The sequence below is a fragment of the Medicago sativa genome, chromosome 5 (assembly GCF_051527215.1).
Source record: "Medicago sativa cultivar Bolivia chromosome 5, Bolivia_mono, whole genome shotgun sequence".
NCBI classification, from domain to species: domain Eukaryota; kingdom Viridiplantae; phylum Streptophyta; class Magnoliopsida; order Fabales; family Fabaceae; genus Medicago; species Medicago sativa.
The window spans coordinates 45,358,812-45,377,639 of NC_140753.1; the positions used below are offsets into that span (position 1 = coordinate 45,358,812).

The window sequence follows — 18,828 nt, forward strand, 5'->3', positions numbered from 1 at the left end:
CGTGGCAATCTTTGAAAAGGGTGGGCCACTGAGAATCCACTTTGCAAAATTTTTGCGGTACTGTTCTTTCTCCACCGTGGTGGCCTCCATAAGCCGAGCTATGGCGGTGCCACATGATACTATGTGCTTCCTCACCCGCAACACAACGTCTAATCAAACCGTCGGTACCTACCTTAAACAGATATGGGTCATCCCACAAGTAGTGGTTTGCATCTTTGAAGAACTTTTTCCTCCGAGGGTAGGTCAAATCATCGGGAACTATGTTGCCGGCCTTAAAGTTTGCCATGTCGGCAAACCAAGGTCTTTCTCCAATAGCAAACAATTGTTCATCGGGGAACTCGGCCTTGATGGCCTTCTCCTTATTTGTTACCTCATCATTCTCCAGCCTTGAGAGGTGGTCGGCTACCACGTTCTCGACTCCCTTCTTGTCACGAATTTCAAGATCAAATTCTTGCAATAATAGGATCCACCTCAACAGCCGAGGCTTTGAATCCCCTTTAGTTAAGAGATATTTGAGAGCTGCATGATCCGTAAAAACAATGACTTTGGAGCCTATTAGATAAGAACGAAATTTTTCCAATGCAAAGATTACCGCAAGCAACTCCTTTTCGGTTGTGGAATAGTTAACTTGATTTTCATTTAAAACCTTGCTTGCATAGTAAATTGCATGAAAAAATTTGTTCTTGCGTTGGCTAGGACGCACCAACATCATAATCACTTGCATCACACATAAGTTCAAAAGGTAAATTCCAATCGGGTGCAATGATTATTGGTGCAGTCACCAACTTGTTTTTAATCAAAGAAAAAGCATTTAGACATTCAGAATCAAAATTAAACTCATTTTCTTTGACTAAGAGGTTACAGAGGGGTTTGGAAATTTTAGAAAAGTCTTTTATGAACCGCCGATAGAAACCGGCATGCCCCAAGAAACTCCTCACTCCTTTAACATTGATGGGTGGAGGAAGTTTCTCTATAACCTCTATCTTGGCTTGGTCTACCTCAATGCCTTTAGCACTTATTTTATGCCCCAAAACTATACCTTCAGGCTTACCATAAAATGACATTTTTCCCAATTCAAAACAAGGTTAGTTTCGGTGCATCTTTTAAGTACGGCATTTAAATGGAACAAGCATTGATCAAAAGACTTACCAAAAACGGAAAAGTCGTCCATAAATACCTCAATGTTCTTCTCTATCATATCGAGAGAAGATGGAAAGCATGCACCTTTGAAAGGTTGCCGGCGCATTACACAGCCCAAAGGGCATCCTTCGATAAGCAAACACTCCAAATGGACAAGTGAAGGCAGTCTTTTCTTGATCTTCCTGAGCCACCGCAATTTGATTATACCCCGAATACCCATCCAAGAAGCAATAAAAGGCTTGGCCGGCTAATCTCTCAATCATTTGATCCATGAATGGTAATGGAAAGTGGTCCTTTCTTGTTGCGGTATTCAACCTCCGTAGTCTATACACATTCTCCAACCAAGGACGGTGCGGGTAGGTATCAATTCATTTTTTTCATTTGCTACCACCGTCATTCCTCCTTTCTTGGGTACCACATGAACTGGACTCACCCATGAGCTATCCGAGATAGGGTAGATCATACACTGCATCTAGTAACTTCAGCACCTCTTTCTTCACCACTTCCTTCATTGTTGGGTTAAGTCTCCTTTGAGGTTGAACTACCGGTTTGTATTCAGCCTCCATGTGTATTTTATGCATGCAATAAGCCGGACTAATACCCTTCAAATCGTAAATGTTCCACCCCAAAGCTCCTTGATTGTCTCTTAACACCCTCATTAATTTTTCTTCTTCCAAAGGTGTCAAGGTATTCTTGATGATTACCGGTTTAGAGGCATCCTTAGTGAGAAAAACATATTTCAAGTGAGAAGGGAGTTCTTTTAATTCTGGATTTTTCTCTCCTTCTCCACTCAAAATAGGAGCATCCATAGAGTGCTTACCCATTAATTCTTCTATTTTTACCGGACCCAACTCTTGCTTGCTTGCTGCTAGTTGCTTCACACAATCACTTACTTCAAGATCTTCATCATCTTCACCTTTTGCTATAGAATTCACAATTGCACGTTCAAGAGGGTGTGTTGGTTGATGTTCACAAGAGTCATCTTTAACTATTTCTTCAACAATGTCAATCCGGTAACACTTGGGATTTTCATCTTTGTGCTTCATGGCCTCAAATATATTAAACACTACTTGCTCCTTATGAAATCTCAACATTAGCTCTCCTTTCTCAATGTCAATCAAAGCACGGCCAGTTGCAAGGAAAGGTCTTCCTAGAATGAGTGGCATATCCTCATCTTCAGCCATATCTAAGATCACAAAATCCGCTTGGAAACACCAAGTCATTAACCTTGACTAGTACATCTTCAAGTATACCGAAGGGATAAGAGATCGACCGATCACTAAAGTAATGGTCATTCTTGTTGGTTTTGGTTCCCCACACTTAAGCTTCTTCATCATTGAGAGTGGCATCGCATTTATACTTGCTCCCAAATCACATAAAGCTCTACCAATGTCTACCGGTCCAATTGAACAAGGGATAGTAAAAGCACCAGGATCCTTCGGCTTAGGTGGTAGCTTCTTTTGAAGAATAGCACTACAATTCTCGTAAAGTGCAATGTTCTCATCATCCTTAGGCTTCCTTCGTTTAGTCAACAAGTCTTTCATGAACTTAGCATATAACGGCATTTGATCAAGGGCTTCACCGAAAGGAATATTCACCTGAAGTTGTGAGAAAAGTTGCATGAACTTCTTGAATTGGCCTTCATCCTTTTCTTTCTTCTTTGAAAGGTGAGGGTATGGAAGCTTCACATATGATGGAACAATTTGTGGTTTATCTCCATCTTTCAAAATTTGACTCTTCGACTTCCTCAAGATTGAATCTTCATCAATTAACTTCTCACTTTTTTCTCCCTCTATTTTTTTCTTCCTTTCGTTTTCAACTACACCCTCATCATTTTTTTCTTTTTCAACTACACCCTCATCATTTTTTTCAACTACATCATTCTCCTCTACCTCAACTACTTCATCAACTTTCTTTGGAGCTTTTGGAACTAAAGGTGTCAAAACCTTTTTGCTCCTCAATTCAATAGCATTACAAGACTCATTCTTAGGGTTATCTTTAGTGTTACTCGAGAATCCGCCTTTGTTTTGTTCAGCCAACCGCTTAGCCAATTGCCCCGAGTTGAGTTTCAAGCATCTTCCTAGAAGCTTCATTGTTCTTTCTTTCAGCTTCTTGACTCTTCTTCATCTCTTCAAAGTTGCCTTGAGTCATCTTCATGAAGTTCATCATAGTTTCCTCAAGAGCTGATGGCTTCCTTTGTTGTTGTTGAGGAGGAGTGAGCATCCGAGAGTTCAAAGCATTGTTATTTGAGTAGCTTAGATTGGGATGCTTGTTGATGCCTGAATTGTAGTATTGATTACTGCCTTTGATAACCTCCCATGAAGTTAGCTTCTTCATTTGATCCTTCCGGAACACATTCACCGTTGGGATGTTCTTCACCACATAAGTCACACTTGATGGATTGCAGCTACTTGTTGTTGCTTATGAGCCAAAGTGAAGCCTTGAAACTCCTTAGTTAGAGCTTCGATTTGTTTATTCATAGCTGCTTGGTTAGCAAGGATAGCGGTTGTTCACTCACCCCAAACACTCCTCTTTCTTTCTTTTTAGCTTGATCACGATACTCATTGCCAGCCATGTTTTCAATTAGAGCTTGAACTTCATGATCAGTTTTGCTCTTGAGACTACCTCCCGCGGAAGCATCTAAGAACATTCGAGTGTTTGGTGTTACCCCTCGAGTGAAGATTTGGAGGTATTGCTTCTCGGTGAACTCATGATTAGGGCATCTCTTGAGAAGCAAATTGAATCGCTCCCAAGCATCATACAATGATTCACCTTCTCCTTGCTTGAAGTTAGAGATCTCCATCTTCTTTTCCCAATATTTAGACATAGGAAAATATTTCTCCAAAAACTTCAGCTCTAACTCTTCCCATGTTTGGACGGTCCGTTCGGTATTGTTAGCAACCAATCTTTTGCTCTTCCCGTCAAGGTGAAAGGAAATAGCCTTAGCTTCTTTTGTGCTTCGGTCACGGTGGCGGGTTGCACACAAAACTCGCGAGGTTTCGGCAAAGCGGCTCAAGTGTTCATGAGGACTCATAGCTTCGGTCCCATCGAATTGCTTCGTCCCTCAAAGCCGTTGAGGACGCTTGTCTTGATGTCGAAGGCTACGGGGTTAGGTTTGGTTGAAAAGTGTGGGTCGATTGACCGCGATGAGTGGCTAACCCGTAGTCTCCTAGCTTAGGTCTCGGTGGTACAACTCCTTCTCCTTCCATAGTTGCGGATTTAGGAGAAGAGACTGTTTCGGATTCACTTGAGAGTTGTTCCGTATTTGTTCTCGAACACCCGGTGGAACGGACCGAGCTAACCTTTGCGACCGGACAGCTTTCCGAAGTGCTCTAGCAGTTCTTTCAATTTCCGGATCGTACTCTAGGTCGTCGAGCTCGTTTACCTCGCATAAACAGCGCAAAATACCTTAGTAGCACCGCACAACGCAAAATAATCAAGTGAATATGAAAACGAAAAATAAAAATAAAAAAACGAGAAAAGTAAATTGCAAAAACCCTAAATTATAACGTAATTGCCTTGTTGAAATAATTCAACGAGTCCGGCAACGGCGCCAAAAACTTGATAGATCTCTCGGGCAAGTGCACCAAATACTATCGAAGTAGTAAAAATATCGATCCCACGAGAATTTGTTTTTAACTTCAATAATTCAATTTCGTTATATAATTAGGATGTGTAAAGTTTATTTTTAGTTTGCCACTAGGCGAAGATTTGGTTTGATTTTATGAAATCAAATAAAAGAGAATAAAGATTTGATTAAGAAAATATGAGAGAAAGATGAGATCGATCCGTCGAATCCTCTAAGTTCCCCTAATTGGTCTACCGCACCTATTTGTTATGAACCCTCTTCTAGTTTACGATGATTAACAAATTAGCCCTAATCAATCCCTTGAGTTAGGACCCTCTTCTTAAACTACAGCCCCTAATTCCTTAGGTGGTCTAATAATTCTTGAAGGTTTTACCGAACGTTAACCTATTATCACTAACAAACGATTATCTATTCCTAGACTAACCCCGTTTATTAGAACAATTCAATTAGGTCTAAGTCGAAAGCCATGGTCGGTGGTCATTCGTTCTCACAAAATCAAGTTATATGTGATCAAGATATAAAAAGCATTAAGAACAATTGAATTGAATAAACTAGAATTGAATTCATAAACAAAATAGAGTTTCACAACAACATGTGTCAATTAGGGTTACAAAGATTCATCTCGGATCTAATCTCTAAGAGATTTAGCTACTCATAATTGAGTTTACAAATAGCATAATCAATGAAATAATTAAAACATACATGAATTGGTAAAAGGTTGAAGAAATCGCCCTTCTAGCCGTCTACGATGTCTCAAAATCGCACTTTTCTCTCCAAAATCGTAACCCTTGTTCTTCGGATTGAGTGCGGTATTTATAGAAGTCATGGGCACGACCCATCAAAATCGCGCCGCGCCTTGTTAATTGGCGTGCCGCGATTTCCTCTTTACAGAAGTGTGTATTTTTGCTTCAAAAATCGCGGCACGGCTTGAAATTGGCGTGGCGCGATTTCCTTCGAACGAACTTCAACATTTAAGCTTTTTGCACTCGAACGGTAGAAATTGCATAAGAACTCTATCAAAATGTCACAATAAGTCCCTAATATTACGTAATGACGAATGTCATCATTAATCATCTTGTTGGCAGCCTCCAATGCATAATTTGCTAAACAAAACAGAAACACTCTCTCGAAACTTCCAACTTCCACACCATGGACCAAATTTTATCAGTGGCTATTAAAGAAAAGCCACACAACAAATTATAAGCACCCAGATAAAGAAATTACCCCAACGCTTGCCTAGCCAAAATCTCAAATTCCGAAATCCTCACCCAATCTCCTATCACCATTACCACTCACAAGTTCATGAGCACACCAATGTCACTATAAGCATTCATTGTTTTAGCGGGAAGCATTTGCGGCGGATTTGAGCCACACTCAAATTTGGTGTGGTAATATATGCATTTACGGCGGAATAAACCCCACACAAATGCATTTATGTTTAAAAAACAAAAACAAACATTTGTGGCGGAAAAGTGGCATTTACGGCGGAAAATAAACCGACGCTAAATGTAGGCGGAACAGAATTTGAATTTTTAATTTTGCGACGGATTATGGTCTCGACGTTCGTAACACCCATACTAAATTTATCTAGAATATTTAGCATGTGCATTAACTTAGTACCTTGGATACATTAAAATTACAACATAATTTCGGCCAAATGAATATATACATCAATACAAGTTCGTACATCCGATAAAAATATCAACTCGCCAAATACATATTTCGATAAGTATCCGAATACATAAAATATTTTCTTACGGTATGAAACAAGCTTTTGACGATAATCCATTCAACTGCGCATATTTGCCTCCTCTTGATACGACCAATCTGCCGATCCGAAAATAAATAAAATGGATTGGGATGAGACAGGATGTCTCGGTGAGTTCCACCTATCCTAGGTGTAGGCAATCTCGGGGAAACCTATGATCGCCATCCGTCTATACTCGGCTTGTTTGGGTTTATACTGTTATGTTCTACATAATTGAACGATCGAGGGGAAAACTAGGATCGTTATATGTGCTCTATCATAAGTACCGATCTTAAACATAAGCATGTTCGTATTTGGTTTTCATATTAATGTTAGAAGGTTAGCGTGGAACAAACAATTATTATCTTGGTTCATTTTACGGAATGGATCCCGAGTGGAGTAACCCCGGTCACCATCCCACTTGCTATCCGGTGAAACTCCAATCTAAGGCTAATCACCATAACTCCACGGATTATTTATTATTATATTATCTCGCATATATACATATGTACGAATCGTCATGAAGGTTCCCCGACGGCTGACCTATCCGGACATAGTCCGAAGCTTGCCCGAGCCACAACTTATCGACATATATATCATGTAACACCCACGACCGACGAGGACGGGGGAGTGGTCGACGGTGCACAAGGCACAACAATGAGCGGCTCCCGACAGCGGTTTCTAGAGGAACCGAATCACATCGGAATGAGAGGGATCCTAAGGCCGTGTAGGTATGGGACTACATGGTTGAAGGAATGCTTATAAAAATTGTTTGGTACTGCCTATATCAACAAGATGCATCTTCTTTTTGGTAGCTCATTCCATAAGAACTCCATAGTTAAGCGTGCTTGAGTTGGAGCAATTTTGGGATGGGTGACCTGCCGGGAAGTTTCCGTAAGCGTGCAAGTGAGGACAAAACACGCCGAAAAGACTCGTGTTGGTTTGTAGGGTCGGTCGACAATGCTTAAAGTCGTCCGAGATGTTACAAATGGTATCAGAGCAGACCTCTCCCCGGTACGGTGTGGTTCGGGGACGAACGAGCGAAGCCGGTGGGCATGTAACACCCACGGCTAATGAGGACGGGGAGTGGGCGCCGGTGCACAAGGCACGACAATGAGTGGCTCCCGACAGTTTCTAGAGGAACCAAATCACATCGGAATGAGAGGGATCCTAAGGCCGTGTAGGTATGGGACTACATGGTTGAAGGAATGCTTATAAAAATTGTTTGGTACCGCCTATATCAACAAGATGCATCTTCTTTTTGGTAGCTCATTCCATAAGAACTCCATAGTTAAGCGTGCTTGAGTTGGAGCAATTTTGGGATGGGTGACCTGCCGGGAAGTTTCCGGTAAGCGTGCAAGTGAGGACAAAACACGCCGAAAAGACTCGTGTTGGTTTGTAGGGTCGGTCGACAATGCTTAAAGTCGTCCGAGATGTTACGGATGCAAACAACACCAACAAAAAATAAAAAAGGTCATTTGCGAGAGGAGCGGGACCCATGGAAATTACGGGGCGCCGCATTTGAATTTTGACATTTTCGGTAGACACCAGCCGAAGCTAATTGTAGGCTAGAAAAATTTGATATTTATATTATGCGGCGGATTTTATCGACACAAACAACACCGGTAAAAAAGAAGGCCATTTGCAACGGATCAAAGCCCAAACAAATCCTAGGTGCAAGATTTCAATTTTAGATCTGCCGCTAATTCACTAACGTTCATTTTTTCTTCTTCTTATATATATAGGGGTATGCTACAATATATCCGAGTCATTTTCATGAACGTCTATTTTAGCAAGGTGCATTATGGTCGAATTAAGCAAGTGTACCTAATCGTTTACCAAGTAAGGAAGTGTAAGTAGAATATCGTATCCACAGGGATTGTAGTTTCGTCCAAACAATTCGCGTTACTTATTTGGTTTAACAAAATTAAATAAAAGAGTTGAGGGAAAAGAGATTGCAATTTTTATCTTTTTGCAACAGAGCAAGTTACCTATTTTGGTTGCGTAAAAGTAAGATTCTTCAAATCCCCCTATTCATTTGTTGGAATCAAATAACATTCATGTCGTGTTTAGTTATTTTAAGTAGACTATCTAAGTGATGAGACCGTTGACACGTTCTACCCTAATCGGTTCGTCGGGTTGCATCTCCCGATCGCATGGTGATCTTTACGTGTGGGGTCTTACTCTCTCGGTTGATTTCGGTTTATCCCTTCAATGTTGAGTTTCACCTACCGGTCACACGGTGTTCCTTATGTGTTGGGTCTTACTCCCTCAAAGGTAACTGAAACACAAACTTAACTTGGCTTTCCTAAATTTTCAAAGGCAATGAAGGTCGGTATTCCTAAAGGGTCTTCCCATCTATGAATCTTAGGTATCCCATAACACACTCTTCCTCTTGGTAGTTCTATAAACGGGAAGCCCTATCAACGTCTACCTTGGCAACGGTCAAGAAGAATGGTTCTACTAGGTTCAGTTTAAATCATGCAATACTTGTTTTCTTAATTAGCATCTAGTTAAATCCTAGGTTCAACAACTTTTACTCAATATTAGTAATGTCACCTCCTAAGTACCTATTACTTTGGTCAACTTGCTTTCGGTATCTTTCGTCTAGTTACTAATTAACTATTTCCTAGAAAGATAAATATAAATATCAAGATATAAGCATCAATATTAGGCCATGTCACAACCTAAGTGACTAAACTAAAGATTCAGTAGAATACAAATAAATCTAACCTAAAATACTAAACAACAAACATAAAATAACTAAATAAACGACTTTAAATAAAATAATTGTTCAACAAGATAAACCGAGGTTTATCATAGAACCATGACCTAATAAGATTTAGCTACGTATGGTAACTAAAGACAAATTACTAAAAGATAAAAACATACACCAAAAAAACAAGGAGAAGATATGAAAACTGCTCCCGAAGCTCCTAGAATCGCCTTCCTCTTGAATCGCTCTAGTTTTGAATGAGAAATTGTGAATGAGGAAGGCGGTATTTATAAGGAGAGTTTCCACCTGGGTTTGGGCTAAAAACGCGGGTTTTACCCACAAAAAAGCAGGAAAAGACGTTTTTGCCCCACACTTTTTCGGTGCTCGGGGCGCACACTTCATTCCCTAGACGCATGTAAGTGTGAAACTCACGCATGGAATGTGCCCTAGACGCATGTGAGTGCATTACGACCCTTTTTCTCTGTTTTCCCGTTGTTTTGGGTGTTTGTTTAAATATAAGTTGTCATGGGACACTGGGAACAAAATTCCTCCCTCTCGTAAAGTCTTTTAAGGCCTCTTGAATCTTTATTCTTGATCTTCCCAAGGTCTTCACTAATCTTCGGATGTTCTTGCTTTACCGATTTGCATGATTTCTTCATGAATTACATCAAAAACACCCTAAAATTGCTATGTTTCGGGAATAATAGAATTACGAGACTCAAATTTAGAAAACATTACAAATATCCCGAAATCATAGGCAATTTCTCTAATACTCCTTCGTTTTCTTTGTCAGGTAAAATCTATTGAAAATGACCGAAAAACATGCTAAGAATAATGTAAGATGACCCGTCATCGGTGCACCTTTTTCTTTAGACATAAATACCCGTAGTTTAGCATTTTGAGAAAGAGGAAAAGGAAATGACAAAAGTGTAATTCAGTTTTAATCATTAATGTTTTTGATATTTTTGAGTGAAATCATTAATGTTTTTTATTTCTCTCTCTCTCTCTCTCTCTCTCTCTCTCTCTCTCTCAAGTTCCCTTTTTCTATTCTTCTTCTAAGTTTCATGGACTTCCATTCAGAATTTTTTAAAATTAATCACCATCTCCCCTTTAACACAATTTTGTCCCTAATCACAAAATTCACAAGTAGAAACAAAATTCATTGAAACCCAATTGAATCCATAACAAAAATTTCAAAACCGAATGAAACTCTCAAATAGAAAATAAGGAGAACAGTAAGAAAGGAATACAAAATATAATTTTTGTGCTTATTTGAATATGATTTTCAGGATCCCACACGGCTTTTAAGGTGGTTCTAGGAAATATAATCAATGGTGGGTTTCAACCGGACTTCATTTTTGACCTTGGAAGTTCTATGTTGTTGTTGATTTTGGTTGTAATGACAGTTTTAGGTTATTGCTAGGAGAGCGTTATCCATGGATGTAAGTGTTGTGATGATGATTGTTGTTGAATAATGAATAATGAGATCAAGAAACTACTTAATTTTACCAAATTCTTTGAAGCTAAACAAAGGTATGTGCCTCTAACAAAGAAGCTATGAAGCAATATTGAGAGCATAGGTTCTTCTCCATTTTCATGTTTCAATGCTTGATTCTTTATTATCTAAGGATTAAGAGTGAGAGAATGCAAAAAAGGGAGGAAGAACAAAAGGGAACCGAAAGAGAGAGAATGAAAGATAGACAAAAAAAACATTAATGATTAAAACCGAATTACACCTTTGTCCTTTCCTTTTCTCTTTCTCAAAAAGCAAACATATGGGTATTTATGTTTAAAGGAAAAGGTGCATCTTGCTAAAATATACCTTCATAAAAAGGGTGGGTCTATTGTAGCAAACCCCATATATATATATATATATATATATATATATATATATATATATATATATATCACTTATTCTTCTTTCATTTATTCTTACACTACCACTTCTCTCTACGACTTCTCTATCTTCTCTCCACAACATCTTTACTTTAACTTTTCTATCATTAAATAAATATGTCAACCTTGTCTTCCCATCCTTCTACACATGATGCCAACACTTCATCAAAAGATCATCTCCAATAGACCAAACTTCAAAAAAGATTAATGTCACTAAACACATTACAATACACATCTAGAGAAAAGAAACAACGTGTTTCCCAAGAAGCCTATATCCATTGAAGGTGGATAGTCATTGGTCAACAGTTATGAAAGGTGGCTCTTTTGAGGAGTTAAGAGGGACGAAATCGTTACAATTGTAAGGGAATTTTAAAATTATGTCCGTTGCGAGAACACCTCTCCCGCATATATATATCATTTATTCTTCTTTCAATTATTCTTACACTACCACTTCTCTCTACGACTTCTCTATCTTCTCTCCACAACATCTTTACTTTAACTTTTCTATCATTAAATAAATAATATGTCAATCTTGTCTTCCCATCCTTCTACACATTATGCCAACACTTCATCAAAAGATCATCTCCAATATACCAAACTTCAAAAAAGAGTAATGTCACTAAACACATTACAATACACATCTAGAGAAAAGAAACAACGTGTTTCCCAAGAAGCCTATATCCATTGAAGGTGGATAGTCATTGGTCGAAAACGGTTATGAAAGGTGGCTCTTTTGAGGTGTTAAGAGGGACGAAATCGTTACAATTGTAAGGGAATTTTAAAATTATGTCTATTGCGAGAACACCTCTCTTGCATAAGTAGGGTGTGAATAATAACATTTGGGCCTTATTGGATTAGCATTGTGTTGGACTATGGACTGTTGAGCAGCGCCTTTTGGATAATACATAGTAGTTGTTAGTCTATATTACGATTAAAAAAAAGAAGCTAGAGGGGGGTGAATAGCTTATTTTCGACTAAGGCGTTTGCGAAGTAATTTTGAAAACCTTTTGAAAAAATTTATGACTATTGGGTTTATGCCAACGAATCAAATGGTAAGACTCAATGTGTAATAACAACAATTCAACTACGAATAAGAAATTCAATAATCAATACACAATCCAAATCACAAAACGAAACTATCTCAAACCAAAACAATTGATAACAAAATACACTATCTAAGAATTTGAACACTTGATATATGAATGAATTACTTAGAAGTTAATTTCCAATTTTAATTGTGAATGTGTTGAATGTTTATAAACCTCAATCAAAAAGGTTGAGATTAGGTTAATATAAAATTAACACTCACAATCAAATAGTAATTAATTCATATAATAGATTTATATATCACAATTAAATTGATGAAAGTAAAATGATAAGGGAGAGAAGGACATTGAGATTTATAGAGGCTTCTCATTTTTGTCCTCACCAAGGTACGTCCTCTATTTGTAGAAGAATACGTCTCTTTTATGGGCTTGCACCGTGATGAAAAATGTTTGCAATTGTATGATTAAGAAGATTCCTTGGATTCTTAATGTTCTATGATAAGCAATAATACAAGATCCAATCTGCATGACCTCTTAAAATGGGACATCCATAAGATCTTCGAACCTCAACTTGCATACAATCCTTTCGATCTTTTACTCCGTTAAATCATCTTTTCTATGCCTCAACTTTGATCCCTCTTGAACCTTGAATTCCCCGTAATCATCTTTGGAGAAGAAAAATACTCTCTTTTCCTTTAAATCCTTGATGCTCCACCAAAATCCTTTACGTAAAACTAACTTACAATATCCTATAACACCCTAAAAATCTAGACCTCATAACCTACCAAAGTTCTTAGAAAAATTATTTGTGTGTGTTTGTGAAAAGAGTTAATTTAGCCACAAAATTACAAGCTTGAATTGAATCACATGAAGTATGAATCAATTCAAATAATGTGAAAAGAGGAAATCTGAAAGCTATGAAGATAGATATGAATATCAAGAACTATGAATCGAATCAACCATATTCCAAATGAAAATTGAATCAATTCAAATCTCGCATAAGCAGGGACTTGAATTGAATTATGGTTTCTAGATAAAGATTGATATGATTCAAAGAACATTGATACGAATCAATGAGAAATGTTAGTACTATAAGGATTTGAGTGGTATAAAGAGGTTATGGAATGAATGTGTTATGATGGGATTAAGGGGTGTTAGTTTCCAAAACTGAATAGAGGGGAAGTGGCAAGCTTTGTGTGTGAATGGATGGTCACGATGTAAAGGTCGGTTTTAAATCGACCAATTTGATATGTATCACAATTTAAATGAATCGATTCAAGTGATTCCATTCAAATGCTTCACCGAATCCATTTGAATCAATGAGGTTATGGAATGAATGTGTTATGATGGGATTAAGGGGTGTTAGTTTCCAAAGCTGAATAGAGGGGAAGTGGCAAGCTTTGTGTGTGAATGGATGGTCACGATGTAAAGGTCGGTTTTAAATCCGACCAATTTGATACGTATCACAATTTAAATGAATTGATTCAAGTGATTCCATTCAAATGCTTCACTGAATCCATTTGAATCAATTCAAACTAGTAAAAATGAAAAAATATTAAATTTTTAATACATCCATTTTGAAAAGTGATTCAAGACTCAATATCAAATGAGTGTGCAATAATTACTTTGATACATGCAACAAATTTAGATTAATTTAAAACACATGTGTGATAGTGTGTATAAATTAAATCAAGACATGATGTGATTAAGAACCTCAAACAACACAAATGTACACAATCACAATTGTATACGAAGTAAGCTTGCAATGTAAAGCACGGTAATTAAAGATAGCAAGCAAAGAGGAAAGTAATTAAAGATAGTAAGTTAGATATGTACATACTTTTGAAGTTCTATTTTGCCTGAATGTCAAATGTTGTTATTACATGATTAGATAACACCATCACACAATTTGACTTCGGATAAACAAAGGAAAATGTAGAGACATGTCCATATTAAAACATGTCACAATCTTTGTCCCAACCTTTATAATACAACTCTTAATTATCCTTACAAATGGAAAATTTAATTAATTCTTCAAGTAGATATATCCATGTTATCAAAACATTACCCCACTTCTATATCGGCAACTACACTCGATTATAGACATTACATACAAGAGGCATTATTAGCAAATTGCTACAATTCAACATCAAACTCGCAAATTTTCCTGAGTGCCAATATCCTTGCAGAGATGGTGATAGGTGGCATAAACAAATTACCAAACTTCATAGAGTATAAAATGACATTTGATACCTAACAAAGTTTGACAAAAAGAAAGATTTTGATTATACTACGGTACGGACATATAAGCATCCTAATTCAATTCTTAAACATCGTATAAACAAACCATAATCAAAAGACAAATGGAACAATTTTCCGAAAAACTAACACTACCTCTAGTCCTATTTGGTACTAAATTTTGTCCAAATACATCAAATTTTGTTAACTATGTTGATCAAACTTTTCGATAAGTAGGACCGGAAGAAGTAGACAATAATTTCAATCAATTCCAATCCCACAAAATTAAAAGTATTAGTACCGATTGTGAATAAATCAACTTAAATTTTTCAATCTCATTGTTACTAAAAAATTTGTAATGGGATAGAAAAAAATGACATAAAACAATCAATACTTAACTCATCGTAACACATCGCAATCAAACAAAATCAATACTTCACTTGGTAGAAAAATAATGCACAACAAATTAAAAGAATTAGTGACAACAAAAAAGTTACTTTAAGAGTGAAAATTACCCTTGGAATAGAGATAAAAGGCAGTAGAAAAATACTCGGTTCGGTAAATGCCTTTCAAAAGACCATATAATCATCGAGGTTTCATTTGCCCATTTGACACATTGAAATGCTAGAATATGTTTGTGGAACCGTATCGGTCCATAAATGATCAATATAAGCGGGACACAAATCATCTTTTGCAACAAAAAAGCCTCCACTTCTTGCATTCATTTAGTGTCGGTGCATTCGTCTTCTTTTTCTATAACTTTTTCAACATTAGTTTCAACTAAAATTCTCAAAACCATACTTCAAGTTCTACCATTTCTCCATGAATTGCATGCTAGTATCTCTTCACAAAAAAAAAATGTAAAATGCCAAAAATCATAAATGAGAAAATTGTATCTTAGAAATAGATTGGATTTAAAAAAAATAATATAAACAAACTTACAACAACACCAAGAAAAAAAATCGGTCGAGTTCATAATATATAATTGCATAAATCAAACATAAATATACTCATAGAACCATCTACGGTCACTCTTTGCAAAGGAATAATGCTTTGGCGGCTCCGACCAAAACTCTCGCCCTTAAATATATTCTACTATGGGAAGTCTTACAACGTACTCGGTTTGCTACTTTATATTATATGATAGCTAATATGTCTAATCAAACCGTAAATACAAATCAATCGACATCGGTACATCATTAACTAAAATGATACTTCTTAGACGGAATGAAAGACATTGACCGGGGAAAGACGACATAGATTTCACCCGGGTTCTTTATGACATAGGGCCCGTGAATGGAGTATTGGGAGTCGAATTTCTAGATGGTGCATTTTTGTTTTAGTATTAGGTTATCTATCTATACCCTTTATATGTTTATGTGGTTTTGTATTTCATAAATTTTAGGGCTTTTTCAAGTCTTATTACATATTTTATTTTATAGTCGTTTATCATTACCTTTTAAACTTAAGAAGAATCAAATTTTACTTGGTTTTTCTCGCATTTTTGTTGAGGAAAGTTATCGGTGTTTTTCGCTTAAATATTATATTTTCACCCTTAACACTCCAATAATTGGCGTGTTACAACATCTTCAACGAAATTTGGTCTTAAGATTTTGCCGTCCTAGGAAAAACAATAAAAGTGTGCCCTTCTAATGATTCCAATAGTTTTCTTTTTGCATTTTTTGTTGCTAAAGATTCATTTATAATCAATGTTTTCTAAAAATATATTTTCAAATAATTAATCAAACCGAATTAAAAAGAGATATATCTATATAGTACTAACTACTAAGTAAAAATAATAATCTTGGTGCCTTTAAAATAATGGTGCCTGGGCTGCCGCCCACCCTCAAGACCACCCGATCTTTAATGCAGCCAAAAACTTGACGATCAATTCTAGTATCCCATCGCGTACCACAACCAAAGTAAAAATCCGTTCCCTAAAAGGTGTCATAAGTTGTACGAATAGAGTTCCATCTTGCATATCTTCTAAGCAAGCATTTTATAATAATTAAAATTAATAATTTCTTCTTAGAAGAAGGAATTTAACGATGGATTCTCTAATCATTAGAAATATAATTTGAATTGTTCGGAAAATTAAAAGTGTTACAATCTTGATAGGTGGAGTTGGACAAAAATCTCGATATGCCTAAAATGGAGGGCAAATTCAATAAATGCAAAATTAAGAAAGAAGAAAACAATCTAATTATTATATTATTTAGTATTTTGTTTCATTTCATTACCAATATGTTTGAGTACAAAGTCATAATTGCAAGGATTGTGAAATTATAAGAAGAGAAATATAAAAAGACAATTATTGGGTTCCTGGAGATTAACTAAATAGAAACTATAAAATATTCTAATATAAGGTGTATTTCATATATTTATTGCTACTCTAAGAGCACATTCTTCCATTCATGGTGTAGGTGTACTCTTTTTAGGTTGGAACTCATGTAATCGAGCTAACCTACACCGGTTATTAACACACTCATATTGGCGAACATAATCACTCTTTGGACAATCATCGGTAGTTTCACATTTTACAAACGCTGTAATGAAAATTGAGTAAAATAGTGTTACTAAATAAAATAAAATTATGCACTAACTACAAACATAAGAAGGAAAATTGAAAAGGTAGAAGAAGTAGCTCACCCTCAACATTCTTTGGAATAAGAAATAGAGTAACCAATAAAATAATAACAAAAAGAAATGTGAGAGTATTAGACATATTTTAATCTCTTTCCAAATAAAAAGTTGAATATGATTTACTAATTTTATAGTGAATAAAGCGCGTGTTGTGCTAAAAACAATTAAAAGTTTTAATAACATAATGAGTTGTTGAAAACATCCTTACATTTATAATATAATAAATGTCTCTTAAGTAGATCAAGGTGTTGTGTTTGTCACTTCACCACACCTAATAGATGGGCAATATAAAAAATAAAAACTTGGTAATCATTTTAAATCATCTTTTAATTAAATTTTTGATAATATGATGGCGAAATTTCAAAAAATGTCATTCATCATTAATTATAGTCACAAGATAATTACACACAAGTTGAACATAATTTAGGATTTTTTATATATAAAATCATGTTATCACTGATAATAAGCATGAAGATAATTTAATGATTTCTTCACCATTGTCCATGACATAAATTATTTGATTGACATTGATATTCCAAATAGATTATGATTTCTAAGACCACACCGGCGGTGAGAAATACACAAGAAAGAGAGGGTTTGAATTGTGTTGGTTTATTTTTATGTATTTGGATTCCCTTTAGATAGTGATGATTGAAATCTTGAATTAAAGAGATAAGGGAAAAGAGAAACAACACATACAATTATCCTAGTTCACTCCACAATTCAAAGCAACTCAAGAACCCTCAAACTTCCAAGAGATTTTTCACTATAATCAACAAATTGCAAAAAACAACGCTAAGACAATATAGTCCTAGATTTTCTTGGCTAAAACTAGAAGATTACAAAGATTTACAAAAAATTATTGTGTTTACACAAACGGAATAGTAGTAAGCAATATAATAATAGTAAAACTTATTGTGTTTGCACAATTTGTTGTTGTGAATAAAGATGGTAAAGAAATAAACAAGAAATGATTAAATGTTGGTAAGAAGGAATATAAAAAGCATCATAAGGCCAAAACCATTCTACAACGTTCTTTGGAATTCAAGGAATTCAACAAGATTGCCGACAAATCTACTCCCAATAGTATCTACGGTGCTTTTTTGTGCTACTTATGATGGAAATCGGCAAATCAAATAGGCAAAAGCCAATATGATGGTACATCGGTATGAAACCTTCTAGATGAAGGAAGATAAATATATTGAAACCATGTTCTCCGAGGTTTCAAGTTCTAGTATCTAGCATGCGGGTACTTGACAAAAGCTACACCACTTAGGATCGTGTTAACAAGATTCGAAAAGTTTATCGGTCAAGTGGAGACGGAAGCTTATAACCATTCGGGAAGCTAAAGATTTGAACAAGTTGGGATTGCAATCCCTCATTAGAAACTAGATGAATCACGAGTTGGAAATGAATCATGATGAGGCTAAACGTAAATCCAAGTCTATAATGCTAAAATGTAAAGGCAAAATGGTGAAAGGTACGCAGTGAAGATGAAGCTGCAAAGGAAGCTATTGAAGATGTTGAGGTCTTCAATGATGACGAACTGGATTTCCTAACAAGAAGAGTTCAACAACTATGGAAGAAGAGACGTCGAGCTCTCGGAAAAGGTGATTTTCCCTCTAGAGGTTGAATCTTCAGAGAGAATAAGGAAGAACCAAAGAACTACTTTCACTACAAGATGTCCGGCCACTTCAAAGCTAATTGTCTAGTTCTTCATAATTACAAATCCAATAAGGAAAGGTTCAAAAACAAAGCGAAGAAGAGTCTCATGGCTACATGGGAAAATCTTGATGAAGAGTAAGAGAATGAT

The 18,828-nt window shown here is 36.2% G+C and overlaps 1 long non-coding RNA gene and 1 other non-coding gene across 2 annotated transcripts; one reads left to right on the forward strand and one right to left on the reverse strand.

Moving 5' to 3' along the window:
- Window positions 1-3,845: 3,845 nt before the first annotated feature.
- LOC146922391 (small nucleolar RNA R71) lies at window positions 3,846-3,951 on the forward strand. Its single transcript, XR_015013058.1, has one exon. It is a non-coding gene; the product is annotated as a small nucleolar RNA R71 (small nucleolar RNA).
- A 9,964-nt stretch (window positions 3,952-13,915) lies between these two features.
- Window positions 13,916-17,153, reverse strand: LOC146922392 (uncharacterized). The gene is made up of 3 exons (XR_015012452.1): window positions 17,022-17,153; window positions 14,888-16,918; window positions 13,916-14,387 (listed from the first exon to the last, which is right to left on the reverse strand). It is a non-coding gene; the product is annotated as an uncharacterized LOC146922392 (long non-coding RNA).
- Window positions 17,154-18,828: the final 1,675 nt, after the last annotated feature.